Source organism: Dermacentor variabilis, chromosome 4, assembly GCF_050947875.1.
Source record: "Dermacentor variabilis isolate Ectoservices chromosome 4, ASM5094787v1, whole genome shotgun sequence".
In the NCBI taxonomy this organism is placed as follows: domain Eukaryota; kingdom Metazoa; phylum Arthropoda; class Arachnida; order Ixodida; family Ixodidae; genus Dermacentor; species Dermacentor variabilis.
In genome coordinates this window covers 55,216,221-55,229,392 of record NC_134571.1, presented here as the reverse complement: position 1 = coordinate 55,229,392, position 13,172 = coordinate 55,216,221, and the positions used below count along the sequence as shown (strand labels likewise).

The window sequence follows — 13,172 nt, the reverse complement described above, 5'->3', positions numbered from 1 at the left end:
TTTCGAATATTCGCGCTCCTAGTTCATTGTTTTTAAAGACAAAAACTCTAATGTCAATCAATATGCACGTGTCTGCGGCAGTTTTTAGCGCGTTCAAAATACAGTATAAGCATCTGTCTTAAATTTCTGAAGTATACAACGCCGGCCTGTGCGGGATAAATCGAACTCGAGTCTCAAACCTCGGCACCTTCCAAACTGCACACATGACAGGACTGACGCGTGCGTACCATATATAGAGTGCTGGCGAGAACCCAGCCCCATACGAACGTCACGTGCCTTTCGCGTCACACATTAGGTCCCTTTAGAAGTGACTTAACAACGTTTCCTCTGTTTTTCAATCAGGCACTGTACGTTCATCCGCGTTCCCTTTTTCCCTTTCTTTCTTTCTTTCTTTCTTTCTTTTTCAACGCGAGGAAGCAACAAGATACAGCTAGATGAACTGCACGAGTGGCGCTTTGTCTCGGAAGTTTGTGCACATAAACAAGGACGCGCTCTCGTCGCCGTTTGTTTGTTGTGCAGACGCACGAGGAAAACACTCTGCGGAGAAGCGTGCCGGTCTGCGCGTACTACTGCACCGCAGCGACGAGCAGACGGCAACGAACGAGTGTCGCCGTTTTTTTTTTTTTCCTCTCGTCCGGGCGGAGCGCCCACGGCTAGCTGCAGGCGCAGGAAGCGGCAGCGTGTATGCCGCGTTGCAAACGACAGCTACGGAGTCTCGACGTCGTCATCGTGGCTCCGGCGTTTTCGGGGGCACGACAGAAAGCGTGCGCTCACGCGGTGGCACTGCTTTCCTCCGGACGCGGATCGCTAGTCCCCCTGCAGCGCTCGTAGTATACCTGTCATTGGCGCGTTACGGGAGTGAAAATACGGAGCGTTCGGGCGCGTCAAACCCGCGCAACGGCCCAGAAGAGAAGCAAGCCGTGAGCTCTGACAGCAGCCGCAGCAGCGGTGATCGTCGCTCGACTGGGCGCCTCATGAGCCTCGCAAACCCCTTTCCCCCAGCGGTTCATCTCTTCGCGCTCCGGAAAAGACGCTCCTCCCAGCCATCCCAGCGGCAGCGAACCCGGGCGACCGGTGATGGCTTACGCCCTGCGCCAGATAACAGTGATTACGCCGTCTCCCTCCTCTTCCATCCTCTCTCTCTATTCTTTCTCTAGGGCTCGTATACGTCGTCGCGTGCGCGCGTGTGTGTTGCGCGCGGGTAAATAAATCTTCATTGGGCCGTGCGTCCCAGAAACAATGGAACGGTGCGACGACCAGCGCGCGGTTTGCCGGAGCGGACAGAATTGGGCGCTTCGTGTCGGCCGGGAGCAAAGAGGGACCGGAGCGACCGACTTCTGGCGGTTCTTTGTTATCTCGCGCCATCTTTTGCTCTCGTTGCCGTCTTGGTGCGGGATGATCGTGGTGGTCTGCTCGTATAACGAGGGACAGGAGCAAATGTTACGTGGCCTGGGCAATCAACTTTTTTTTTCTGTTGTTTATTGCTTCCATTCCTTCTTCGTGACGAGGCTGACGACGGAAGGAGGGCCTATGCGGGGACGCCGTTTGTGTGTGTGTGTGTGCTCGCCCCACTCTCCTACGAAACTGCCGGAGCCCCTGTATAGAACGACATTAAAGTCTTCGGCGAGCGAACAATGTTCGAGGGTATCTTCTGGGTGTCTTGCTCGTTTTCCCTTACTTGCCGGAGAGGCCGGTCAATGCCGTTTCTTCATATAACAATCTGTTCATGGACGTGGCACGCCATCTTAAAGTGCAACAACAGTGCCAAAAGTATACGTTGGATTTCTGGCATGGAATGGAATGTTTTTAAAGGTAAAACAACCAGCTTGATGCAGCTCCAACTTGCTTCAAACACCAGAAAAATTACCAGGTGAATCGCTGACAGCGACAGCAAGGTTTAGCTTTGCGTTTGAACACCTCGGAGGTTGTTATAAATATACGCGGGTGCGACTAAAATATGTGCCCCACGTAACTTGTGCCAAAGTAAAAATGTGTGTCACGTAGCTGGACAGAAGCAAGGTAATGTTTTCCGTCGCTCGGAGAAAGTCAGGCTATGCTTTCGTATTTCGTTTAATTACATGTTTAGATATTAATTAATGTACTGCTCGAGTGTTATACTCAGCGCAAAAGTGTCAGCGACAAAATTGTAGACCATCCCAAAAAATTTTCGATCCAGTTTTCTGTTGCTTATATGGACACTAAAGCGAAACAATAAATCAGTTTAGACTAATGAAACATTGTTTGAGAACCCTGCAGGCAGTCATTTAAAAAAATAGTTTGATTATTAGGTGAGAAAATGAAGGTCCAAGTATCAGTATTTGAATTTCGCGCCGGAACCCCAGCGCCGGTACGTCATTGTGACGTCAGGGATTCCAAAGTATGTTTTCGCATTTGGGCCGCGTTAGCTGAATAAAGGTTCCCGAAACTTGCCATGTTTAATATTTGGTTCCTTTAGAACACAATGTAGTCAATCTGTACCGCTATATATAATTAGTAGGCCCTAGAAGACATCATCAAAATGTAAGACGTCACAACCCCCAGGTGCGGGAACTCAAGTAGGCGTCGCCACCCGCATTTCGTTCTTGCGATTTTTCTGGCTTACCAAACGTCTTATCGTTGCAAGAGTGGTATTTTTGGTGTTGTAGAACGGTAATTTACTGATGCAGAAGAAATCATTTTTCACTTTAGTGTCCCTTTAATACGTGCTACATAAAAGTTTAGTTTTTTTTTTTCCCCAAGCCTGAAAGAAATTCCGCGAAACACAAGAAAATTCGCGCGGCTATGAACTCGAGGCACTTTTTGTCGCTCGTGAATTCGCGCCGATTGCGCCACACGGGCCAGACACATTCAAGAAGCACAGAAAGTGCCTTCAAAGCCTTGTGGGCCGACAAGCGGCGAAGACGGCGTTCCAGCAGCGCCTTCGTGGACAGCGGCCCATCGTCCAGTCGTCGCAATGAGCTGGAGAGTGTTTGTCCTTGCGATTGTTATTGAGGACAGTGGCTCACCAAATGCTCGATGTTCTCTTCACTTTCGCAGACGTCGCATGCCGCACTGCCCGTCATTCCAAATAATAATGCACAGCGTTCAATGCACGCAATGCATAGCAATGCAATTCACGCCTTGAAGAAGACAAGTCCACTTGTCGAAACGTTGGCTCCTGCTTTCACCTTTTTTCTCGTTTTGCTCATCGTCTTGAATTTCCATCTCCCGCATTCCCCGTGTTTTCCCTGGAATGCATAGCGTAGGCCTTCGAGAAGGCAGTTGCCAACCACAGCCGATACAAAAGCATGCCTCACGTCGATGAGGTCCGGGCGAAGGTAGGATAATCTGGTGGGCGCTATATTTGGGTTGTTCCACTCTGCTAACGACTGTGTGCGCGTCAAGTGGTGAAGCTACCTTGCAACGTCTGTCCTGAAAAGTGGAACGGTAACGCTATGGGGTCTTGTTTATGTGACACTCGAGCAGATTTGTCCGCTCCGTGTTACCGAAAGCAAGACGTAGCGTTTGTCGGCAAAATTTGTTCAGGAGGAAGTCTGATGACGTAAGGTTGCTTCTTCCAGTTCCCGCGTAATGTTTACCCGCCGTGGTTGCGTAGCGGCTTCGGCGTTGCCTTGCTATAGGCACGAGGGCGCGGGGCCACACCCCGGCCGCGGCGGTCGATGGAGGCGAAATGCGAAAACGTGTGCATTACGCGCACGTTAAAGAGGCCCAGGTGGCCGAAATTATTCCAGAGTACCCTCTTTAGGCGTGCCTCATAATCATATCGCTGTTTTGGCACGCAAAACTCCAGAATTTAATTTTCAATCACGCGATGTCTACCATGAGAAGACTCACTATAAGAGCCAGGTCACAAACTTTCGCACTTACGCAGTGACCTGCTTTCTGTTTTGGATCTTGACATTCGACATGCACCGGTTACGGACCTCGGGAAGTGAATGGAAGAACATGCATGGTACCACGAATATCGGCCCATAAAAATGGCCTGCACCAGTTCCTATATATTTCGCAAGCAGCAACCTTCATTTCCGTCTGTTTCTTCGCCGCCAACTCGATGATCAGCATGACCCCAGCACTTGAGGAAACGTTGGCTTTAGGCCTATACATCTAAAGATCAAGGGGCTTTATATATGCCAAGGCAAGATACAAGTGAGTTGCACATAACGAATACGTTATGAAGAAACAATGGTAAATAGAAACTGTTGTTTTTCATGGGTTTTCTTCAGTTCGTCTTCTAACACTGGAATTTCTGAGAGCTGAGCAGGTCTCTTCTTTAAGTAAACATAACGGGAGCCCAGAAATGCAGCTTCAGCTGCTTGCTCAAAGTTGCATGTCGTAGCTCCTCCGAATACTAGTATTTGCAGTAGAGCTCTTAGTAAGAATGGACACCTTCAGTCCTAAAATTCAAAAGCAGGTTTAAGAGGATGAACGCATAGAGTTCGTGCACAATATAAGTGCGCTTTCCTTTCGTAGGGCTTTGTGCATGCATTTCGGTGCATTACATACGACGGCGACTTTGAACGATTGCGTTGATGCCTTCATTTTTACACACACAACCAAAGCAATCATAGCCTCTTCTTTTCGGACTACTATCACTGCTTTGTGCGCTTCGCAGTGCACACTGAATTGCCTCTTTCTTTTTCTTATTTTCTATTTTAGGGTTGGCGTCCGTCTGCGCGTCCATGCTGGGTGCCTTGGTGTGCGTCTATAAATCTCTGAAGGCGCTAATAAATGAGCCCTTAATGAGCGTCCGGATGAAGATGTCCCAACGTCCATTTCTGGCCCCAAGCGCGTGTCACTCTTCAGCGCCAGATTAAAATTCGGGCAACCCGGAAAGGAAAGAAAAGAAAATCGGCAGAAAAGCGAGTCACTTGTCAAGATAAGATAAAGCTGCCACTCTCTGTCATCTTGCTTCATGCACGCCACCCGCGTCCTTGCACATCGCCGGCCTTTGCTTCGCACACACGAGCGAGTTCCCTCTAACTCATCCGAAGCAGCCAACATTCGCAGGCGTAATAAGCCAGCGCGCGTGGGCGCAGCTCGAAAGATAGCATAAACCAGCGGCGACGGCAGCACGCATCAGCCTTTTTTCTCGTTCTATCATCCTGGCAGTATCTCTATCCCGACAGCGAGAAAGGCAAAGCAGTTCTACATCGCGTACGCTGCCTTTACGAGGCGAAGAAAGAGAGGTCGAAAGAAGGGGACCCAAGGAAGGCAAGCAACAAGCGCGCGGGTTCCTTTTATGCTGAAGAACAGATGCGAGAAACGGGGAGCCGCCCCCCCCCCTCCCCCGTCCTTTCTGCTTTTCGTGTGCACTCGTGTCCAAAAAGATCAATAGCGAGTGTCATTACGGCGACCTTCTTCCTTCCTCCGGCGTTATTATACTGCTCCTCGTCGTCGTCGTCGGCTCGGGCTCGGGTTGAGCCGCCCCCGCGAACTGAGCCTCCCGACCTCCCTGCAGCGGTGGCTCACTTTTTGTTTCTCGACGGCGCGCCCGTTACCGTGCGAGCCAGAGCGATGCCCGAGTGTGTGTGTGTGTGTGTGTGTGTGTGTGTGTGTGTGTGTGTGTGTGTGTGTGTGTGTGTGTGTGTGTGTGTGTGTGTGTGTGTGTGTGTGTGTGTGTGTGTGTGTGTGTGTGTGTGTGTGTGTGTGTGTGTGTGTGTGTGTGTGTGTGTGTGTGTGTGTGTGTGTGTGTTTGTGTGCGCGTGTGCGTGCGTGCGTGCGTATGTCATTTCAGTTTTATTTTTTGTTGTTTCGAGATGCTTTCAAGCCGAAAGAGCGTCAGTGACGTCGCGGAGCCTTTGTAGTGTGCCAAATAATCTGAGTGTTTCGGTGTGATAGAGTCGAGGCCAGCGTGCTGCGTGAGAGGGCGGTGCACTCTACGAATTCGAATTTTCTGAACAATCGCGAGACCTTTTTCGAATGTCTGAAAGCAGCAGAGCAACTTCGGTCGTCATTACAGGTGGAGAGGTTTAGGGGGAAGGGATTCAATAGTCACAGTGCGCACGTCGCGTCAGAGGACACTTCAGCTGAAAAGGTTTGGTCACGTAACTGTCGTTATGACGTGTTAACGAGAGTGTTAGGAAAAGAAAAAAAAAGGCAGCTCCGGTCTTCGATACCCTATGTGACCGCTATCCAATAATAGTTTGTAACCGAGAATAATCTTGAGTCCCGGGCGCGTATTCAAAACCTCTTACGCTAGAATTATTCGTATAAGAGCAAGTTCCAGCCAATCCTGTTTCTGGACATACTATTAACGAAGACGACTAGCCAATGACAAAGAGCCCTTTAGAACGAAAAACTTTATGAATTCGGTCCCGATGGTTTATTGTGGTACGCAGATGAAGGCGTTAGTCGTCGTATAGCAGGTACAGACGCAAGGGATGCGTTCTATAGACTCCTCACAGGTGCTACTGGCGCAGTATCAAGATGACCAAAACGCTGAGCCCGCACTCCAGTTAACATCGCTAACAACCATACCGGAGTTGTGTTCCGTGGCACAGTGAAGCCGCACCTCGCTTGGGGCAGCAAGTATGGAGTCCATTGGGTGGGTGCCTAACAATTTCTTTTTCTTCGTGTTATTAATGGCAACGTTCCCAGCATCGTTCACCGATAAATACACGAAATGAAGCAGACAATAAAAGCCAATTTACATTGCAATGCCGCTGTGTAGAGGGAGCCACTGATTAGAGATGAGCAAATAACCACCCTGGTGGCATTCTTTGATACAAAAGTGCATGTCCTTGCGCTCGTCCTTGTGTTTCTCCTATTCTTCGTCCCTGTTTGTTTGCGCACAAAAACTTTTAAGATGAATCTGTTCCAACTAGGCCGACTCGCAGTTATGCTTCATGTCCTTGCGGTGCAAAATGTTCAGATTATCCACACTTAACTTGAACTGGCATATCCTTGCATATCCGGCCCATTCATGAGCGGCGCAATTCACAAATCCTTTCTTTCGTTAGTGTTTCTTGACATATTTAGCCAGTCATATTTGCTAATACTATGTCCAGTGTCAGAAATAGCTGGCATTTTTCTTCTCTTACGAACAATTCGACCGCAAGTGCTTTTAGTGAATACGATCCCAAATGCGTCCTTTTCAGATCTACCCGCCTTTTCTTGGCCCCGCCGAAACGAGTGAGCGAAAGAATCTTCAATGACGAAGAAGATGTCCGCAATTTTTATTACTTTCGTGAAACAAAAGCAACATCTTACTTTTTAGGGGGCTATATCAAGGACGTCATCAGACGTTGGGAGAGCATCGCGAACAAGTGGACGAAATGTGTAAATGAATCATTCCGTGAAATAAATTGTTCCGTCTCAGTCTATAAAAAGAAGAACGGAGCATGCGCCTGAGCACTCCCAGTATTTTCTAATCTTGTGTTGTATCAGAATTTCCTCCTCAATAATTAATAGGCCTGTTATACTGAGAGAATTAAAAGCACAAACCGGGCAGTCAACCTGACTACATCTGGTTAACCTTCCCGCTTTTCCTTACCTTCTTTCTTTCTCTCTCTATACTCCTTCTTCGAACGAACAAGCACTGCTTTAGTAGACCTTACATGGCGTGATGCGACTCTCGAGCCTCTGAACAGAAGACGCGAGTGAAGTTGAATGGACATAAAGCGTAAGAGCGCGGCGCCATTCGCATGATTGTACTACTTATTGACTGACGCCACCTGCACATTTCACCCCAGTACTCGACATGAAGCCAATGGCACTGACGCAAATTTGCACCCAGTAGATTCCGTTAAGTCGTCGCGCTGCTTGGTTTTGTTCAACTCTACAGGGGGTATGCACCGACGTCACTGAAGTCGCCATATTGTTTTACGGGCAGCACAGTGAAAAGCGGCGCTCTATTTCGATCCACTTATGTTAGGCAGCTCTGCCGAAGCTGTAAACAGAGGCCCTACAACGTAAAACTATTCCAATCTGTTTTTATTCCAATGTCCTGACGTCAAATTTACGTAACCACCGACGCAAGCTTTGAGCGGTGACCCGTAGCATTGTTTAATCAGGCCATGCAAACGCTTTCCTCGTTTGTAGGAGGTCGCTTTCGTTTGCTTTCAGTCCGAATAGCATTGCCTACCTTCACAGGTCTTCCTTATCTAATTGGATTACAAGAGGCTAGGAGTACGCTGAAGTAGAGAAGGCTTCGGTGAGGCCGGGCTCGCGCAGTGAAGGCATACGAGCTTGTAGATAAGCAGCTGAGGATGGTGGTGCCGGCGTTGGGGATTGGCCCTCATCTCTTTGCTTAACATTCGGTGGCTGGTAGAAAATCGAGGCGGCGAGCAACGGAAGGGTAATAATGCCGCTAAGATGGACCCTCAGCGAAGAATAGATGGCAAAGTGATCTCGTATGCATGCCGAAAGGGTTTGACAACGTTATGCTGCCACGCAAACATTTTTTTTATGCGCGCATAAATCCACTCTCCCCGGCAGCTCCGAGTTACAAGTGCCAGAGTGATCGAAGGGCAGCTTCGGAACTGCGCAGTCTCCGGCTATACCGAAAAAAAAATGTGCGGCTTATTATTGCACTCTCTAGGCGGACACGTCATTTTGACGTAATGAGTTTTCGCGGTTTCGTGACGTCGCTTGACAGACAGGCGAAGTGTATGAAGCTCTCTCTCTCTCTCTCTCTCTCTCTATATATATATATATATATATATATATATATATATATATATATTGGGGGGGCATCCCCACTTCGCTTGTCTTATCGTTCGGCCGAATCATGCATAATCAGTGCGTAAACATCATATCCGATGAGAAGTTTTCGGGGGTTTTCTGACGTCGCTGACAGACAAGCGAAACGGGGGGTGGCCCAAAAATTTTTTTACCAATCGTGGAGGGCTGATTGCAGAAATGTAATAGAAAAGTTTGCAATAGCCTTGCGTTATAGCGCCCCAGGACTACAAAACGGCGTACGGTGACGTCTCGCGAATACTCCCCCTTTCTCCTGTTTCGGAAGTAAGATAAATAAGCGATGCTCGTGGCAATATTGTTGCGGCACTGTAGAGAGATGTTTTCGATCGACCGACGACGCCCTGGACGAATTGGTTAAAGGCTGCACGCGAACTTGGTATCTCTGTAATACATTTATGAACGCCACTTCATTCTTGGATAATCCCCCTCGGTGGCTATGCGCCACTACCTTTGCGGTCGTTAATTGTTGCGGCCGGCTGCTTTTACCTCGTAAATAATTCAAATGCGCGTTGTGCCCGCAACGTCTGCGGTGGAGACTAGGGGTACATGATCCCGCATTCCTCGACGTCCAAGACATCTATGCCACAAAAGGTTCCTATAGGTCCCTTGGGTGCGAAAGGATGGCAGAAGCCATGGTGACTGCTTCGACGTCGTCACTACGTTGGTCACCGCGAAAAAGGCAAGACAACGACAGGTTCCATGTTTTGCTGACAGAGCGAGCATTCAGGACAGGTAAACAGTACGGTCTGCGTGCAGTGCCGAATTTATTTTCAGCCTGGAAAGGGACCTTACTGTCCCAAAGTACATAAAAATCAGCTTGGACGATGAACTATATGGGCCCCCTCGTCAATAGCGGTTAGCAATTCACACGTTGTGTCTGCATCCAAATCTCGGAAGGCTCCCGACACGCGAAGCCGCGTTTGATCGCTCGAGACACTCGTGCTCCCGGAAGCTTCATTGAGGCCCACTCAGGCAACCTTTGCGCGCCCATTTACATCGACAGCGATCGCCCGAGGGTGCCGCCTGACTCGACTTTTCCTTCCGTTTTGCCCACAAACGCCGTTGACGAGCCCCTCCCTTCGCGCTGTGCAGCTCCTTCTCTCCTCACCTGGCCAGGGCGGCGGACCCAAACAAGCCTCCGATGCGTGATCGCCGCTGTCTACACGAGGGAAGGTCACAAGTCCTGTTCCGTGTACACGAAATATGCAATCACGTACCCGATGTTTATACGCAGACTACCGCGCGAAGGTATAAGTATAGACACCGCAAACGCACGCTTGAGAGCGCGTAAAATGCACGTAAATACAAACCGCACGCACGCACGTAAGCACGCGCACTGACACCCGCATGCGGGAGACCGAATTAAAGGCCTCGCATCCTATAGGACCGCCGGTGCGGACGCAGTGGCGAACCACTTTCGCCCGCCTTCCAACGCACCCGCGACCTCCTGGTTGACCCCCGGCTCGCCTCTGGCCTCTTCCCACCGCTTCCAAACACCACCAACGGGCCGGGCCCTGCCGCGACACCGCAGCTCTCCCCACTCTCTCATCCACCTTCCACTTCCTCGTCCGATGCGGTTGGGGAGATTTCTCCGTCAGTGGCGGAGAGATGAGACGGAGAGGAGGGAGCGTGGAGGGCTACCGCTGCTGACCCGAATCGCGGCTCCTATAAGAGCTCGGCGCGGCCGTGAAAGTGCCCGCGGAGAGCGTGGACAAGCGCATAGAGAGATCAGCGAAAGCGCGCGGAAGAAGCCAAGGGATCTTTACGCGTACACACATGGCTAGAGACGGCGAACACGTGAGTAGCGGCTTGCGCAAGCATCACTTGTCCATTCACTATTCTATGGCTTCGTTCTCTGGTGAAGAGAAGAAAAAGAGGAAAGATGGAAACAAGGTTTGCGTGAAAAGCCCGACAGAACACGGATGCCTCATAATACAGGGAAATTGTAACAGAACTGTAGGGAACGTTCTTTATTCAAGGGATCCGCTAACTCTGCGCTTATGTTGTAGTGAGAGTCAAACAAAAGACAAGGAGCTACCGACGGCACGGTCTTAACGAGTCGTTCCAGTCCTTCGATCCTACTCACGGTTTATACTTTGGATAATACGCTCGCATCGCAGGCTGCAAATCAATACGACAATCACGAACGTGCAATGTACTGGAGCAGGGCATGTAAAGGCGTATCAAGTTAGATGGCTGTAAACTGCACGGACGGGAGACTCGTAAAGTGGAATTGAGTCGCTCCCCCGAGAAACAAAGAGGGTTCGCTATAAAATCTGCCCTTTCAGTGCGTGCGTTAGACATTGTGTTTAACGATTTTGGTTAAGCCTGTTTACAGCAGTAAAGAGATGAAAACAGAACATGCGGCGAGCCCTGAGGCTGGGAATATTTTTTTTTTTTTCGCGGACACCGAAAGTTAAACGGCGTTACTGCGGTGCGCGATGATCCGCAAACCGTGTGTTGATACGCGCGTCTGTGCTGAGACATCGGCGCGCGGGAGCCGCTGAGTGACATGCGGCTGCCACGCCAGTCACACCATGATCTGCAATGCAACTGAAATAAGGTCGCGCACATTGTAATGAAATGAGATTATCGGGTTTTACGTGCCAAAACCACGATCTGATTATGAGGCACCACGTAGTGAGGGACTTCGGAAATTTGGACCACCTGGGGTTTTCTGACGTGAAGCTAACGCTAAGTACACGCGTGTTTTCGCCCCCACTGAAATGCACCCGCCGTGGCCGGGATTCGATCCCGCGACCTCGTGCTTAGCAGCGGAACGCCATAGCCATTATGCAAGCGCAGCGATTGTCGCGCCCACTGTAACGACTGTGCAAAGAAATCGTGGAGACAGAATCGTAGTTCAGTGTAGTCCTCTGCATGGGGAACCAACAGTGGCCGGGAGGCGCTACGACAGTTTTAGTGAATGGGCAACTAAGATACACTAACGCCGTCCGGCAGCGAGGCTAAACGAAGATGGCACGACGTATTTAACGATGACAGGGGCACACCTGCATTATGAGTAAAGGCTTTGCCATTATGAGTAAACCGTACCAACTAGCCCAAGAATGAGCCTCTTTGAATCAGCCTGTATTGACGTTCGCTTCGGTCCGATGCACGCAGCCAAGTTCTGTCCATGGCCATGCGCACTGCGTTTGGCGCGTGCGACGCTAAGTCCTGTAGCACGCCGGTTTCCTGTCATGTGAGGAGCCGTTAAAAGTGTGTCTCGAGATCATCGGTGAATTTGCTGACACATAATCACAGTATACGTGGTATACTGAAAATTGTGTCCACCGCTCGCTGGGCTGTGTGTCACAGCGCCGCTGCAGTTGGCGCGCGAAGCTTCAGCGCTGGTTTCCCATACACAGAGCTACTTTCTGTTATTGTTTATCTGAACTTCTTTTTCTAAACATTAAACGGTCATAGAAGCTTTCATAAGTTGAACAAAACAAAGGTGTAGCTCCCTCACCTTTTATTACACACCCACAAGTAACGGCTTGCTCTATCAGCGGCCCCTGTTTGCTGCCTCGCTTACATATTCGGGCCACTATCATGTGTCCCCGTAGAAATGACCCGTGAATCAGGCAGCGCTACCCACGCGGGCACCCGATAAAGGTGCGTGCCGCTGTTTGTCGAAAGAACTAAGAATAAAATTAACTAGTAGTTAAACTTTCCGGCACACCGTAAACTGTAATTACGCCGCGTCCCCATACTGCTGCGGCGGCAAAGCTAATTCGCTCAACGTCCAATAACCTTTATAGTTGCACTGATAGTCGCTTCCTTGCTTTTGTGTGTGTGTGTGTGTGCGTGCGTGTGCGTGTGCGTGTGCGCGCGCGCGCGTGTGTGTGTGTGTGCGTGTGCGTGTGCGTGTGCGTGCGTGTGTGTGTGTGTGTGTGTGTGTGTGTGTGTGTGTGTGTGTGTGTGTGTGTGTGTGTGTGTGTGTGTGTGTGTGTGTGTGTGTGTGTGTGTGTGTGTGTGTGTGTGTGTGTGTGTGTGTGTGTGTAATATATATACTGGAGATGTGGAGTCTCTACACGCAAAAGTCAGAGAGTCGCAGAAGGAGGTTGATCATTTGGCCGAAGTTTCCCGAAGGACCGGAAAAAAGCAGATGATGAGCGTGTATACTGTACAAGGAAACCGCAGCCAACTTGAAGAGGAGCTGTCAAAGAGCCCAAAATATGAAGAATCGTGAGAGGCTGAGTTGAGTTGTGCAGCCGCCTCAAGAAAGTGCCTGGTACTTGATTCCACCCTTCGCTCAGCACGAGAGAGGAACCGACGCGTTGTGAGAACATTAGATTCAGAGGTTGAATCTCTCCAAGAGGAGTTGAGCACGGCAAAAGCTGAACTGAAAACCACCAAGGTGGAATTCGGAAACAACAAGGTGGGATTTCACTCGGTGCTGAAACGCAGCAGAAGGAAAACACAGTTGGCACAAAAAGTGACGCGGCAATATAATAATCTTTTTTTTTCTA

At 49.8% G+C, this 13,172-nt stretch overlaps 1 protein-coding gene across 2 annotated transcripts in view; it reads right to left on the bottom strand.

Moving 5' to 3' along the window:
- Positions 1 to 13,172, bottom strand: part of Gycalpha99B (guanylate cyclase 1 soluble subunit alpha 2) — a 218,480-nt gene that overhangs the window by 186,408 nt on the left and 18,900 nt on the right. The gene's annotated exons all lie outside the window — the stretch shown is intronic.